Source organism: Mus caroli, unplaced genomic scaffold, assembly GCF_978045245.1.
Source record: "Mus caroli unplaced genomic scaffold, Mus_caroli_1 scaffold_13, whole genome shotgun sequence".
Taxonomy (NCBI): Eukaryota; Metazoa; Chordata; class Mammalia; order Rodentia; family Muridae; genus Mus; species Mus caroli.
In genome coordinates, this window is record NW_028227268.1 from 88166809 (window position 1) to 88183703 (window position 16895).

At 42.9% G+C, this 16895-nt stretch overlaps 1 protein-coding gene across 3 annotated transcripts in view; it reads right to left on the reverse strand.

Moving 5' to 3' along the window:
* Slit3 (slit guidance ligand 3) overlaps window positions 1–16895 on the reverse strand; it is a 587543-nt gene that overhangs the window by 505469 nt on the left and 65179 nt on the right. Inside the window, exon 1 of one of the 3 annotated variants that reach the window (XM_085829030.1) lies at window positions 9937–10026. The exons of the other annotated variants lie outside the window; for them this stretch is intronic. The gene's annotated coding sequence lies outside the window, so the exon portion shown is untranslated. Of the gene's footprint in view, window positions 1–9936; window positions 10027–16895 lie in introns of those variants that run through there. 3 annotated transcript variants of the gene reach the window in all.

The window sequence follows — 16895 nt, forward strand, 5'->3', positions numbered from 1 at the left end:
AAGGACATGTGAGAGCGATTTCATTAAAAGTCCATTATGGCTCGGCTGTGTGGTGAGCCGTGCAAGCTAATGACCAGGTATTGTCAAATACTCAAAGGCTCTTGGCTTACGTCCCTGAATAATAAGCTGACTTGCTTCTGGGGGAATGTATGTTTAAGTACACTTAGGATGGCCGTGTAGGGAGTTTTAATCATGCACATATCATCTTGTTATCACTCTTCAGTATCATCTAGATTATTTAATTGATAAATAAATAAAACACAGGCATGGAAATTAACTTGCATTTTTGAGTTTTCATAAAAACATCGAGTGTAGCCTCAATGTAAACAAAGGTACCTGGCAGGCTATACACTTAAGAGTTCTTTATTTAACACACACCTGAAACTCACACACGAGCACACACACACACACACAATTCATACAGAAAGGAAATACCACACACTTGTGTAGTGTGTCACACCTCAGAGATTGAGAAAAAAATAATCAGTAACACAGACGTGGATAGAACACTGTGACTTTTTCTTTTCCACTGTTGCCAACAAGAAATCTTGTGTTCAACAGATGTTCACTATCAATTTGCTGATTATTGATTTGATCTCTGGTGACAATTATTTATCAGGATGGTGATGAATAAGGGGTGGGGGAGAGGATCTAAGCAAACAAATTTCCCTCATATCTAGGCTTTGAGACTTGGAAGCTACCATGTAAACATCTTTGCTCTGATCTTCTTGATTTAAGCAGCAGGGTGTAAGGAAACAAAGTTAAGCCACAACTTACTTTTAGCAAAAACAAGCAGGATGGTAAAAAGTGATGGGGGATTCTGCCTTATGGTTCTCTGGGGGAAGTCTGGAGACTCACACCCAGAGTGTTCATGTGCAGGCAGAGGACTGGCTCAAGGACGAGTGCTGCAGCCACTGTCACCCTAACAGAAGAATAGTGTCGCAAACCCCCAGTCAACCTGATCACAAGCAGTTCTTAACAAAACAGCCAAAGCCTGGGAACTCATACACAGAGACCAACAGCCGAAATGGCAGGGTCTGCCTCTCACAGGAGATACTGAGCTACATGGAAAATTCCATACCCCAGTTCAAAGGGGCAGTGTGATCCAATAAATTTAGCTGCATGGGTTATTAAAAGCAATTGTATATTCAGCCTGAATGTTTTATGCATGTGTCTTTCCCATAGCTGAAACACATGTGAAACCAGGGGGGAGTTCCCAGGGAGCTCCGTGCCCATTCTGATTGCATCTGACATGCTATGTGCCAGGATAAAGGATGCTTTCAAGGCTGACTTGTTGCCTGAGATCTGCAGAAAGGATGTCTTGGAATAGGATGTCTTCAGAAGAACCATGCAAGTGATTGAATAGGCAGCCAGCCAGAACAGGAACAGTTCCTTTTGTTGGCTGGTTGTAACACCTCATCTTACCAAAAGATGTCTTCTTAGAGACTGAATAATTCATGAGCTCTTGCTAGATGGGTTTAGCAGGGAGATGTCCTACCATGTCAAAGAAAAGTGATAGAGATGTTCCTTTAGGGATCAGTGCAAATCAGAGTCCTGTTGGATGGGATTTAGCGCTCTCCCGACCTTGATCCTCAACCTGTGTGATCTCCGGGGTCCGAGAGAAATCTAAAGGCAGGGCTCAGGGGCCAGAAAGCATTGCATCGGAGATCACATACATACACCTCTCTTCTCTTTCTCCTTCGGCTTCTGAGAGAGACCTTTGCAGATGAAAAGGGTTTTGAAACTCCAAATATCATCTATAAAATGGGTCCCTGTCAAATAAATCAACCAAGAAAAACAAATCCAGCAACGACTTTGTTTTTTTCCCAAGGACTGGCTCAGAGTTCTGTTTCTGTGGGAATGCCTGGGAATCTTTCTTCCGGATCATCTGTGGCAGTATCACAGACGATAGAGAGGAGGAGTCTGGAGGAGATGTGGAGGGACAGAGGTGGGTGCTTCATCTTTGGCTCTGTCTTCAGAGGCCATTTACAAAGTAGAAAGAATAGGTGGGCTTTTGCTTTTATAGTCACCTTTTATTACCAATTATACAAGAAGACACATAGGGCAAGGATGTATATGCATAGGTGAGGGATGACAAGTTCATTACCTTGAGGGTACAGAGAGCTGCTCTTAAATCTGAATTCTACTGCTCACATCAAGGAGATTTTGGATCTTGTCTTCCTTACTGGCAAGGTGGGGGATATCAACAAGAACTCCATGCAATCACAGTAAGGATAAAATATGCAAATACATGTAAGCGCATCACAAGAGGACACTATAGAAATCAGACAGTAAAAAAAATTCCTATGATGAGATATTGCCTAGGGGCAAGGGGCTCAAAAGCTCCCACCCTTGACTGATGGGCTATTGACAGTTGAAGGCTTCTGGAAGAGAGTTCGTTTTCTTTAGGACTGTGGCCAACCACACTCTAGTGGATGGCCCTACACCCATGAGTATATGAGTCCCATAAATTGGACTCAAGAGAGTCACTAAGAGAGAGACAGAGGAGAAGGAGATGAGAGAGGGAGAGGGGAGAGAAAGAAGGAAGGGGAAAGGAGAGAGTGAGGGAAAGAGGGAAAGGGAGAGAAGGGTCAGGGAAGCTGAATCTGAGCGGAGTTAAGGGGACTAGAGGACAGGCAATATGATCAAAATTCATTATATTAAATTCTCTAAGAACTAATAAAATATTATATGAAAACAGATTTCCCAGTTTATTATATAATATAAATACACCCTGTATTTGCTATATTTTTCTACCTAGCTCCAAACATTCTAATCATAAAATGTAAACACTAAAATATAAGCTAACACTTAAAATCCACTTATTATATCTGGCATAAATAATGCCTCAATAGCAAACGCTGCTTACAAGGATGTTACAATACATTGTTGGGCATTTCCTCTATCCAAAATTCTCACCCCTATTATGTGACAGGTTAAGCACAGCCTGGAGCAATCAAGGCTGTCCTAAAAGAAATGGTTTACCAGTGGGCGTATCTCGCTGTGAGAGGAGACTAGCATCATAAGAAAGAAATGTATAGGTCTTCTCCCTCCCTCCCTCCCCAAGGTGGGTGGGTAGGGGTGAGATAAGGAATAAGCAAGCAAGTCTTCCCTAACATGGAGATAGAAGAACAACAGGGCCTGGAGGTCTGGCCAAATTAGTTAATGTTCTCACCGAGACTCCAAGGCAGGGCATGGCTCACCTCCTGCAGCATTCATGTAAACAGCTTCCAGACAGGCACAGGTATGTTAATATTGTGCAACTAAGTGGCCTCCCGTGAGGACTATCCAACCAGGTTGACAAGTTCCAATCCAACTTCACTAATGGAAAAAAAGAAAAGACTGAGTCCCAGCATCTCAGAAGGGTATGAGAGAGACACAAGCGGGCCTTTGGTCAGGGAAGGCCTCTCTAAGGTACATCCGCAGCCAAACACTGAAAGACAGATGACTCCAGCAAGGATGAGCAGTGGGGAGAACTCCTGACAGGGCAAGTCGGAGTGAGGGAGAGTAATGCTGGAGACGGTGGCAAGAGCCAGGTCCCTCACTGAACACCATGGCAAGGAAGGGAACTTGACTCTGGTAGTCTAGGGAAACTGAGGATGGGATGCAAGCAGTATGGTGGGGAGAGCACTGTCCATGAAGCCAGAGTGGACGCAGTCAGGGAAGAGAAGTCTGCAAGGCCTCAAGAATTAGAAGACGACAGAGATGAGGACAACAATGGTGACAGAGACCTGGAGACACGGTCCAGAGGGCGCAGGTGGCCCCACCCACTGCTCTGAAAAGGCAGTTTCCTCTAGCCTGATACTCCGAATTCCCACTGTCATCCCACTTGGCCACTCCAAGCTGGGAGGCCTGAGGTGCCTTGGCCTGCAGGTCTGTGGCAAACCTTGTTGCTCGTATGGAGCAACGTGAGCAAAGGGCAGCAGGCAGGCTTGTATAGGGGAGTCTCCTGCCTCTGAGTGACAGAACACATTCCGTGGTCGGGGGGGTGGGGAGCTGAACCCTGTCCTCCTTTCAAGATTCTAAACACTTTCCCCTGCTGGCAGTTAACTCCTCTCTTTTTCCTCATCGGTAGAATGTTGGCAATCTCACTTGCATTGAGAAATAAAATCAGGTGGTTCACAGGTCGCCACATGCAATGGCAGACAAGGACAAGGTATCTCATTAGTTTCAGTGTGAAGCCTCTATTCTGCAGGCCAGAGGGAAGTTATGACCTCCTCAGTCCCATTTCTCATCCTGTCACCATCTACAGAGCAGACAGTGGCTCAGTTTCAGGATATTTAAGGTCTCAGAAGAGATTTACTTTAATTTTTGGCTACAATCTAGACATAGGTTTCCTCAGACATCTTACAGTATGGGATGCTGGAGCAAAGGCATTTTACATGGTGCAAAGGTGAATGCCCAACAAGACCCAGTCAGTCTTCCGCCTCTACGGATTCTACGTCAGCACATTCAAGAAAATTTAGAACAGAAATGCTTAGTTAAGGGGGAAAGATACGAGTTTGCTAAACTACTTCCAGACACTTCCCTTATCATTATTCCATGAGCAGTAGAGTATAGCAACCGTTTACAGGTCATTGCCTTTGCACTGGCATTGTAAGTAATCTCCAGAAGATGTAACACGTGGTAGAAGATGCTCACGAGTCCAGATGAATACTACACCAGTCTATCTCAGGGACTGGGGCAAATGCAGATCTTAGCATCTGCAGAGGTCCTGGAACCAACCCTCGGTGGATGCTGAAGCCCATGAACACTAAGCCCGGGCCAGCAGTGACCCACCAGTGTTGTTTCCTGATCCCTACTTTCTTTGACTACTTCTTCAAGCTTAGAAGAGTGGACTCACTTGGACAAGGTTATCCCAGACATTAGTAAATGTACAAGACCATGGGTAAATGGTAGGTATGGAGGTCCCACAAGAGATGATGAGAGCCATCCTAGATGGCCTCTGGCACATTGTAAGATGTACAGAGTGGAGTACTTATGAGCTACACGATAGCTGAACAGTTCCTTCTTGACCTGTATGTGCTTAAAGTTTTGGCAGTGATTCCCTCTACTGAATTATGGCGTTTAAATCTGATAACCAGAACGATGGTGTAATTTATGTGCTATGTGTATTACAGGCATGGACTTGGGTCCTGTGCTTTGCCAGGCACTTGGAATGCATCTCGGTAGATGAAATGATGAAGACACTGCCCAGGCTTCCCACTCGGCCAGTGGAAGGTCTGAAATTCAGTGGAGGTTACTCGAGGACTCAGCCTATTCTTCTTTGCCATGCTAATCTCCAACAGCAACTAACACTCTACCAATATTGGTGGGTAGCGCTCTGTGATCTTCTGCCAAAGACATCAGTCCCAATTTTGTCTTGTTTGATCCTCTAGAATCATGTCTGAGGAAGCACTCAGGTTCCCAGGGGAAAGACGAATGGCATGTTTCTTTCTGGCCGTGACCACAGTTGCCCTACTTCACCCATTATAGATGGTACATTTCTATGCTACTATATAAAGTTCTTTAGTGTGTACATATATCAAATAAATAGAGCAGTATCAGGGCCGATCACACAAATTTAATTACATTTTCTTTATTTAGGAGCTCCTGGGAGATGAGTCTGGCAGTACTGGGAAGAAGTTGTGAGGCGACGCTTTGAGGAAATTGCTAGAAGAATCTTGGTGGTGGTGGGGGACACGATGGAGGCAGAAAGACCTCCCCCAGAGAGGGGGCCTGCCATTTAAAAAAGATTTCCTGAAGATGACCAGGCCAAAACACACACACACACACTGAAGGCCTCGAAACTGTCCAAGGTGACAAAGAGTGAGGACTGTCAGGCAGGGACTATGAGTATGGGACTGGAGTAGTCATGAATAGCGTAAGTGTTTGGTAAGCATGAAACCCTAGACTGAAAGGAAGGGAATGGGAGAAAGGGGGAAGGGGAGAGGGAGAGGAAGGAAAGAAAGAAAGAGGAGGGAGGGGGCAGATAGGGGAGAGAAAATCAGGTAGAGAGAGAGGAAGAAAGGGGGAGAAAGAGAAGGAATGAGGAAGAGACAGAGAGACAAAGACCTCTCTCCTCTGAAGCAAGAGCTGTTCTGGAATTGTTTTGAAAGTCTGTCTCCCAGAAGCCCTCACTTCTCAGAGACCAGCCCTCGACAGCATACATTTCACGTGCTCTTGTCGTAGGCTATTTCATTTCTAAGCACCCCAAAACGAAGTAGAACACTCAAAATATAAATTAAAGAAAGAAAAGAATATTAAAACAGCCTGGAGTGTCTTTCTTCATTTTTCTTCCTCTGAAAGCTTACAGCAACCCCCCCCCGTTAGAATCTTAATTATGGAATTCTCATTTGTATTATGTGATTTATTTAAAGCCCCATCTTTCCAAGAGAATAAAACCCAGGTTTTGAAGCAGTACCTCTCAAAACAATTTATTCTTCCTCACTGACTAACTGCTTTGGCCAGCAATCATGAATTTATAGTACATTATGCCAAAGCAAAACACTTTAATAACTTAATCAAACATTTAAAATCCAGCTCACAGCCATATAATATACAGCAGCAGTTCTCTCGGCTCCCCTGCTAAAGGTCAATTACCATTTCTATCCCAAACATTCACATCTGAGAGAAAACACACACACACACACACACACACACACACACACACACACACGCACACACGCACGCACACACACAGTAAAAAAAAAAAAAAGAACATTTGAAATTCAAACCTTGGCTGATCTGTACCCAATCTTACAACCATTTTACTGTAAAACACGAAGACTAATCCTTCAGATACTCTTAGCAAAGAAAATAGGACAGATGAAAGAACACAACCAATGAGGTTAAAGCTATTTTCACATTGAAGATATTGAGGGGAAGGGTCTGGGGCAAGCTTCCATTAGGTCATGGGACCATACACAAGGAGACAGTGACAAAGATAAAATGACAGTGCGCGCACCATCATGTTCCTCTTGCTGCTGACCAGCAGATGGACGCTTTCTGAAAACGCCTTCACTCCTATCAGAGAGAGTGTACTGACTTAATGTCTTTTAGAGGAGAATTATGTGTTTCATCACCATTTGATGGGAGAACAAGGCAGGGATGCCAAGCTGGTGTGTATTTGGCATGAAGTGCTGGCCCCTGAGATGGAAAAAAGTCAACCAACAAAAATGCAGTCATTCGCTCCTCTAAGTCAAATAAATTTCTCTCTTTCTCCTTATTCATCACTCTTGGCCTGTGAGGGAGATGGAAACGGAGGCCAAATTCCTGGAGGGATGTGTGCCAATCATTCTGAGCACTCTACGTGCATAATCTTCTAACGGCCTCTGAAAATGGGTGAGTGGCGTATTTACCAATTTGCACCCGGCAAGAATTTAAGGGAAGGAGGAAATGAAGCCAAGAGAAGGTAAGAATATGAGGGTATCGAGGGTCCTAGAGACGTTAGTTCTACAAAGTCCATACCCATGAGTAACCTTGAGGGGACAGATATGACCTTTGCCAGTCTCACATCCTAACTGTTCATGGGGGTAAACACATGGCAGAACCTGGTTCCAGTGGCCAGTGGCATTTTCCACTGCTGGTCTTGTTTATGGAGTTAGAACTGTCAATGAAGGCAGATATTTCTCATGCCTCTCTTCCATAATAATTTCAGAAACAAGACTATTTTAAAGTCCATTCTAGGGCCAAGCAGTTAAGAGCACTGACTGTTCTTGCAGAAGACTGGGGCTCAGTTCCTAGCACATACATGGTGGCTAACAACCATCTGTTACTCCAGTTCCGATGGATCCACTATGGTCTTCTGGCCTCTGTGGGCACAGCACACTTGTGATACATACAGGCAAATCACTCGTGAATATGAAATGTGAAAAGCAAGTATTGAGAAAACCATTCTACTCAATGGTCGCTACTCCCGTTATCCTTGGTGGTTGTCCAGGATACTGAGAAAGCTCCCTGATAATTCGTGGATGGGAAGTGAAGTAAGCCGTTTTATTCAGTTTGAGATGAAGACATCTCCCAAATTCTTGAGTCCCTGTCAATTTCTAAGATGTTGGTAGTTAAATGCTAGTAGATGGCTAGTAATCACAAGACCCTAACCAAATCACCACATGTCCAAGAAACTTCTAGAAGAAGAGACATTGGAATTCTTGCCCCTTTCTTTACTGAAAGCCCTCAGATCTTTTGCATGATGGTGGCAGTTACATGTTCCTACTTGACTCTGAAGAAGACTTCGTTTCAAACACTGATGAAGTCTTCCTAAGCTCCTGTGGGCATCTTCACATACCCCCCACTCTCAAGGGTTTGGTGTCTGCCAGGCTGGAAGGTATGTGAGTATACAGTCGTCTGCCTAGTACACTGAGAGGTCCTTTAAGACAGTCCCAGGATCTCCTCTTACAATTCCAAGTGCTAGCAGTGTACTTGATGGGCAGCGGCTGCTCAATTAATGTAAGTAAATGGTCTAATACACAGAACGACAGCACTGCCTGCTTGCCCCTCTCTAGGGGTGGATGAGCTGCTTTGGGCTCTGTCTGAGAGGGAAATTGCTGGAAAATGCTTTGAAAATGACCTTAGATGAAGATCCCTGTCTTACAATTTCTCAGGAACATATAATCAGTCTTTCTTTCTTTTGCCCAGCCCTGCCTCAGAGGCTGCAGCAGAATGCTTTTAAGCATTTACTATGAGCCAGACACCTTTTAAATGCTGTTCATGGGTAGATGCCATCTAGCTCTTCCAGCTATATGATGTACATAGATGAGTATTTTATAGACAAGGCACCAAGGCTCAGAAAGGTCAAACAGCCAGTGAGTCTGGGCTGGGACTTTAGGTCCCACTGACCCACTGACCCACTGTTGTTCTCCCCTCCTCCCTCTGTCGATGTTTAGAGTCTTCCCACAACTGGGCCCATGCTTCTGCTCTGTTCTGGAAAGAGACAACTTCTGGATGATACCTGAAGGTTCTACAGGCTTGAAGTCTTCCAACAACCTCTTTATCACCATTCTGGTCCACTCAGCAATATGTAGGAGGGGATCCCACTGGGCTGCTCTGGCTGAGGCCTGCCACCCTCCTCATGCCCTACCCATCCCCTCCCCCGCCGCGCCCCCAGGAAGTATCTTATTATGTGCACGCCTTCCATTTAGATTTGACAACTGTTTTTCCCTCTTTGATGCCTAAAGCTGATAATATGCATTCCCCAAGCTAAGGTGATTCTCCTAACGACCATTACTACACTTAAACTTAATACTTATGTTCATATTTTCCCAGTTATATGGCTTCTCTTCCATTTTAAAATTTCTAAGGGATGAAGAGAGAATCTATTACAAAACTGGGATCTTTTTCTTAAAGAAATAAAGACTGATAAAATAAAGCAGCTTAAAGCATCCACCTCAGCGGTGTGTGACATTGGTAACTTACAGACCACACCCAAAGGGGCGAATCTTTGTAAATGTGGGGTAATTTAAATGTGGACAATGAAGGCCATAAATTCTTTTTAGGGAAAAGCCTGTTTATGATTCCAATTTAACAACAATGATCAGGTTCTAATCATGGAATTGAATGAGGACAAATGAGAAACAGGCCACATTCATGGGCTGCTGGGTGTCTGGCTTCTGAGTGGTCAACGGAGAAGTATCGGACATACTGGCGTGGGTGGGGAGAGCCGGCTCTCACCACTGGAAAGGAAGAGAAGCCCTGCAGTCATTTAATGAAGGAATATATTTGCCACCCATGTGCATTCAAATATACATAATCTATTTGTATCACAACTAATTAAAGAGTGACTGTGAGCTCCGGTTAGGGTTAAATACACCCCAGTTTTTCCTGCTCTTTGGAAAAACATCAAAAACCAAGGCAACTCATATTTTCAAGCCCTGCATGCTGCATTAAAATTTCATGCAAGTCAAATTCCTCTCCAGCCTGCTTCCTTTTCTGTAGAAGGAGGAAATTGGATAATACAGGATCTCTGTCTCCTTCCAGCTCCTCGAGCCCGTGCTTGCTTTTCCCGGCCCATGGATCCAGAATAGTCATGGATTCAAATCCCACGTGGCAAGTTATTTTAACTTCTGAATCTCCACAGTTTTCTCTCTGTACAAAGGATGCAATGGTTAAAAGAAAAATTTAAAGATATGCTTGAAAGTATTATCACTATACTATTTACACACCTATCACTTAGATTTCAATAATGATTTTCATTTCATTATGTGTTTCTATTTTTATGGAAACATTTTAATGCAAACCATAGAATCAGGACAAGGACCTCTAAGGAGTACAGTATTCCTTTTAAGAAATTAAGAACATTCTTCTATGGACCAGGAATACCATTATCGCACTGAAAGTCACTGACAGCTCCTCAGCATTGTACCACTCCATGTCTGGATTGCTCGCCAAGGTTTATTTCATACAGTCTTTCCGTTTATTTCATACAGTCCTTCCGTTTATTTCATACAGTCCTTCCGTTTATTTCATACAGTCCTTCCGTTTATTTCATACAGTCCTTCCGTTTATTCATACAGTCCTTCCGTTTATTTCATACAGTCCTTCCGTTTATTTCATACAGTCCTTCCGTTTATTTCATACAGTCCTTCCGTTGTGAGCTTGGTTGTTTGGTTTTTCTACATCTGAAGTTGCTTTTGAAATTATTTTTGAAAAATAATTTGCCAATCAAAATTGTACAACCTGAACAATTTCCATGCAGTGAAGACCCACAAACTCTCCACTCTAGTTGAGTGAAGACCCCCCAAACCCTAAAGCCCCTTTGACTTACCACTCTCTACTGCTAATCAAGTTCCCGACTTCCTACCATAGATCAGTTTTGACCTGTTTCTAAATTGACTTAAATGGAGTTACTTCTATATAGCTTTCAAGCCCACCTTTGTCAGTCATCCTGTTTCTGAAATGCATTGTGTCATGACATGTAGCAATATTGTCCTGTGTATTCTTGTTTCTACTTTCAATTACTTGATTCCACTGAAGGAATGCAGCACTGTCTCTATTTACTCTACAGTCGCTGAGTAGTCGGCTTGTTTCCAGTTTGTGGCTATCACGGGCAATGCTAATAGGAACACACTTGTATCTGCCACACTGTGGGGTGCAGACTCAGGGATAGAACTGTAGGATCTTGGACTATGTATACATTCAGATCCACTTCATAGTGTCAGCATTCCAGAATAACTGTATCAATTACCACCACAGTAGGATGTAACAAAAGTGGTCATGTCACTCCTCCACACCTAGGATTATAACTTTTAGCCAGTCTCAGGGGTGAGTCACACACTGTGGTTTATTCCACAGCCCCCTGAAGGTGAAGCAACTTTATGTATCCTGGCGGACCAATTGGATCTCTCTCTCTCTCTCTCTCTCTCTCTCTCTCTCTCTCTCTCTCTCTCTCTCTCACACACACACACACACACACACACACACACCAGTTCCCTCTACATCCCATGTAGAGTGGGTCTTGAATCTACTCTGAAGGGAGTTGGTCACTTCCCCCAATCAAGCTACTGATGCATAGGTGGGCCTCTTCAGCTCTCCAAATAGTACCAATCACTCTCCCTGCATGCCGTTAATCCTCCCCTCATCCTGTACCCTCATGTCCCCAACTATCCTCCCTCCCTGCCTCCTAAATCTTTCCATCCACAGTATTCCCTTTCTTTACTTTCTTTTTACCTACATCCTACCATCAATCCCCTTTCAATTAAGTAGCCTCTTCTCTTCCCCTATTTCCTGCCTTGCACAGGTAATCCATGTTAGACACAGCATACTAAAATGTTGAAGGTAGGGTCCTCATGTGAGAGGGAAGATGCAGCTTTTGTTCTGTGGGGCCTGTATGACCTCACTTAGGTTATTCTTTTCCAATTCCATGCATTTTCTTGCTAATTTCCTTGTTCTTTATAGCTGAGTAATATACCAGTGTGTATCTCATCTTCATTACCCAGTCATTGGTTGTTGGGCATCTAGACCGCCTCCCTTTCCTAGGTATTGTAGACAGAGAAAACATGAATAGAGATAAGCAGGTCTCCCTGTGATACCTTTGGGTACCTTTGGACACATGCCCAGAAGTGCCATAGCTGAGTCATATGGTAGTGGTATTTTTTAGCTTCCTAAGAAACTCCAGATTGATTTTCAAAGTTTATTCCCTTTCTTTACCAGGGTGATTTATCTTCTTATTGATATGTAGGCAATCGTATGAATTCTCAATATACGCCCTTTATCAATCACCAACATCTCTACTTACGAAGATACTTACAGTATCTTTACTTTACTTACAATATCTCTACTTACACTGTGACATATTTTTCTAGCTTTATAATAATGTATCCCACATGAACAAATGTTACTTGCTAACATGTGAGCAAAATGTATTCTTCATTCTTTAAGTTCAGAGCCCTCTGTGTCCTAGTTGGGAAGTATCGCCTGCCTCAAGGCTGTGAACGAGTACTTTTGTTTTCTAGAGGTAAGAACTCTTCACCTCTAAATCTATAGTCCACTTACAACTGATTTTGTGAACACCACGAGGCAGGTTGTCGAGACAGTTTTTCATCTGGATATCAAACTTCTCCAGCACAACTTATTATATATCAGAAATGGTTACTCATAATTGCTTCACAGTCGCCATCTTTTCCAAATCCAGCACCGCTTTACACCTGAGTCTCCCAGACCATCTCATGGCCAATACAACTTTTAGGGTGGTCTTAGCCATTTGCACAGTGGTCTCCTGGCAGCTGCAGGGGGGCAGTGCTGATCTATCTAGCTGGAGCTTTGGAGACGTTCCATGTCCTCTGATTTGTCCCTCAGGCCTCTAACACTGCCCACACAGAGCAGCCACCTTTGATTCTGCAGTGTGAGGGTACTGCACATCTTTCATCCAACCTGTTCTTAGACAATTAGTGTTTCTGATGCCATTGCGGAAATGACATTAAGACCCTCTAATGATTTGTTGGTGAGACATAGAAAACTGTCTTGATTTTTATAAGGCGGTAACTTTGTGTCCAGTGAGCTTCAGAAACTGAGACTCTGAAAAGTGGCTTGCAGGTTCTTTTGTTTGTTCTGCGTACGTGGTCACGTCCTCTGGGCATGATGCCATTCATTTACTTATTTTTCTTTGTCACACAATCGTCTCCATGTTTTCTCTCCATTCATCCCTCATGCTCCCATCTTTCCTCACTTCGTCTGTTGTTTTGTTTTGTTTTGTTTTCATAGCTAGGACCAAGAACAGAGATCAGGATGGAAGCATTCTACTGCATCTAGAATACAGGCTTATGTTATCTCCTCATTAGCCATGAGCTTTGTTGTTTGTTTGTTTGTTGTTGTTGTTTTAAAAGTTCTGTTTTGTCCTTGTGGGTCAAATGCTTTTAAGTCACAAACCAATTCTGAAGTCTACTAAGGGACTTTTCTTTATCTGACAAAATGGAATGACTTCTCTCATTTATTCCGTAAATATGATGAATTACACTGTTAGTTCTGAACCAGTCCGTGTTGACTTGCTCATGTCGTAGCCTTCTGCATATGAGGAGAGACCCAGACTTCTCCTGTTTGGTGTCTCTAAACAAACACATCGGGTTCTTAGAATGCTGTCAAATGCTGTCTATACTACAGTATAGACTCTGGATGTCCGGCCAAGTCTTTTATGCTAATTCTTGATCTCTAGGGTGACATTACTGGAGGTGGCAGAACCTTAGGATAGGGCTAGTGCTAGGACTCAAGGTCATTCAGAATTGCTGTTGAAGGTCATTGTGAGACACAACCCCTCCATTACTATCCTCATACCCACTCACTTTTCTTTGTGTTTCCTAGAGAAGTGGTGAGGAGTTTTGGTCTGCCATAGCCTCCTGCTGTGATATGTGGCCTTGCTAAAGGCCCATAAGCAAGATCAATCAACCATGGATTTTTAGAATTTCCCAAACTGTGAGCCAAAATACACCTTTCTTCTTTGTAAGTTGATAACCTTGGGCATTTTGAGATAACAAGACGACTTAGAAAAAGGGAGTAAGCATATAGACCATGGAGATAGCATATCATTCATGAAACATGACAGCTTGCTCAGAGTCACTCTGGGAATGGAGAATTGGTCTCTTTGGATTCCTTGGGCTCTGGTTGAATGAACCTTTCTCTCTCAGGGGCTCTTGAGGAAGTGCCATATGGGAGACAATATGCCTTTGGTCTGGAATTGTTCTCACGTTAGCTAGCAGCTACTGTACTTGAATGCCAGTATGGCTAAGCAGCTAAGCAGGCAGGCCATGGTTCACATTTTATTTCCTTAAAGAAAGTTGCTCAATAATATTCTGGCAAAATGTTTTGGCATCAGAAAAGAAACTGGAAATCTGGTTTTCTTTCCACTACAGGTCACTAACTGGCTGATGTGTGGGGAATTCTTTTAAATCCATTAATTTTATTAGACTGTTTGGTTTTGACTTTCAAGGCACACTGTGTCCTTTCAAGACTGACTTTCAAACCATCTGCTATTTACGGAAATCTTTTGAATTATAGTAATCCTCTACACTATTATTTCTCTATCGGTATTTTAGTTTTCTTCCTTGGATTCATTCTATAACTGTTTGGAGAACTCTACCCAACTTCCATCCCTATTGAGTTTTGTTTTTAAGGACTTTTTAGTACTACAGTAACTGCCTGTGAATTTAAAATACCTTCTATCTTCCATTTCTTTTTAAGAATCATTCAGTACAATTATTTGTCCTTGAATTCAATCTAGATTCATATATTTTAATTTTAAAAATCACTTGTCTGGGGTTGGGAATGTAGTTCTATGGTAGAGAGCTCCGCTACCAAGCAAAAGTCTCTGACTTGAATCCCTAGCTTCACATTAATAAATTATTCTTTTTGTCCACGCATCTACAATTAAAGTATTGTTTGGTAGGGTTGGTGTTTAAAAATAAATTTTAGTTATGAAGATAGATATGGATCTGCATCTATCTTGAGAAATTGTACCAAGTGTTCCATATAGTCCATACCTAATTTCTCCTAGAAATAATGATATATAAAAGTGTCTATAAGAGAAATTAAGAATAGTGCATTTATCACCAGTAGTCACCTTGATTACACGATTCACTGAAGTCCATAGGTTTTTTTTTTTTTTTTCACCTATCCTTAGTTTGTCCTCGTGCTTTTTACTATGATCATATCAGGAGACACCCCATTCACATCCCCTTGTCTCTGAGCTGCCTTTGGCTGTTACAGATTGTCTTATTTTCTTTTTGATAATTGCTCCATTTTTAATAGAGTTGTATTAGTTTGCTACCACTACAGCAAAGGGCCTGAAGTAAGTAACAATGAGCAAAAAAGGTTATATTGCATCACAGTCCAGAGTTCACATTTCAGGATAGAGCAGTCCCATTGTTAGGTTTCTAACAAGGGTGCTGTTAGCATTCCTTCTAGGCTCTACCAGGAAGGCCTGGCTTGCTATAAAAGGGGCTGTTTGTCCTCTCCTCGAGCTCTCTGCCTCTGTCTATCTGTCTGTCTGTCTGTCTGTCTCTCTCCCTCTCCCTCTCTTCTCTCCCTGACCCCTTTCTCCTTCTCTCCCATTCTCCCTGCCCCCCTCTCTACATGTTCCTGGCCAGCCTCTCCTCTGCTCTCTCCTCTTCCCTCCCCTCCTCCCTCCTAACCTCCCTCCTCCTGTCTTCCTCTGACTCTACCCTCTTCTCAACTCCCCTTCCCATGCCCTAAATAAACTCTAGCCTACACTATGCCTGTCAGATGGCTGGTCCCTTAGAATAAGGGGTGCCTTAGCATAGGCTCACTGAGATATGGCCTGCTGCCTCACCATACCATGCTCTATATACTCTGCTTTTTTATAAAACACAACAGGTGAAGCATTGCAGAAGAGCAAGCCAATCACCTCTTGAGTCAGAAAGTGGAGAAAAGGAGAGGAACTGTGGTCCAAAGCACTTTGTTGAGCATCCCTGCAAGGTCCCAAAGGCCTCTTATGAGATCCCATCTCCAAAAAGGTCTATCATCTCCCAGGAGCAATATCCTGTGATGTAAATCTTAATACAAGGCTCTTTGAGGATCACCTATCCAAACATAGCAAGGTGGATTCCAGTGTTTTTAAAATGTCCTTCATTAAATTTCGATGGATTTTTCATTTTGAAAATAAGATAATAGATTTTTAGAGAAAAGATCACAAATACAATATTATTTTCTTTGCTATATATAAAGGTACAAACTATTGGGGGGTGATTCGTCACTGTTGATGCTGATCTTAATCATTGGGATGAGACAGGATGGGTCAGATTTGCTCTCGGTAAAGTACTGAATGCCCAGCAATCTGTTCTTTTAAAGAAAGTCACTACAACCCCACAGTGGAATACAGAGATCTGGTCAACATCATACAGGGTAGAGGATCTGTAAAGCAGATAACTTAGTCTCTCTCTCTCTCAAGATTCAATTATTTATGCATATTGAAGTGAAATTTTCTGGTTTCTTTGAGACTCAGTTGTGTCACGGGACATTGTTCTGGAAACTGTCGTAGGAGAGGATGTTTTGCTGAAGCAGACACATGAGAAGATGTTTTGCTGAAGCAGATATGTGAGAGGATGTTTTGCTGAAGCAGATATGTGAGAGGATGTTTTGCTGAAGCAGATATGTGAGACGATGTTTTGTTGAAGCAGACATGTGGTGTTATTCTGGAAGTTGCCTTGTGTAGGGGCATGTGATGTTTTGCTGGAGCAGACCTTGAGAGGACATATGATGTTTGAAAATGTGTAAGTATAACATAACAGACCGTGGATGATACTCTGACATTGGTTTGCCTTGCCACTCTTTGCTGGTCTTTCTTTTTTTTTTTTTGGTTTTTTCGAGACAGGGTTTCTCTGTAATAGCCCTGGCTGTCCTGGAACTCACTTCTGAAGACCAGGCTGGCCTCAAACTCAGAAATCCGCCTGCCTCTGCCTCCCGAGTGC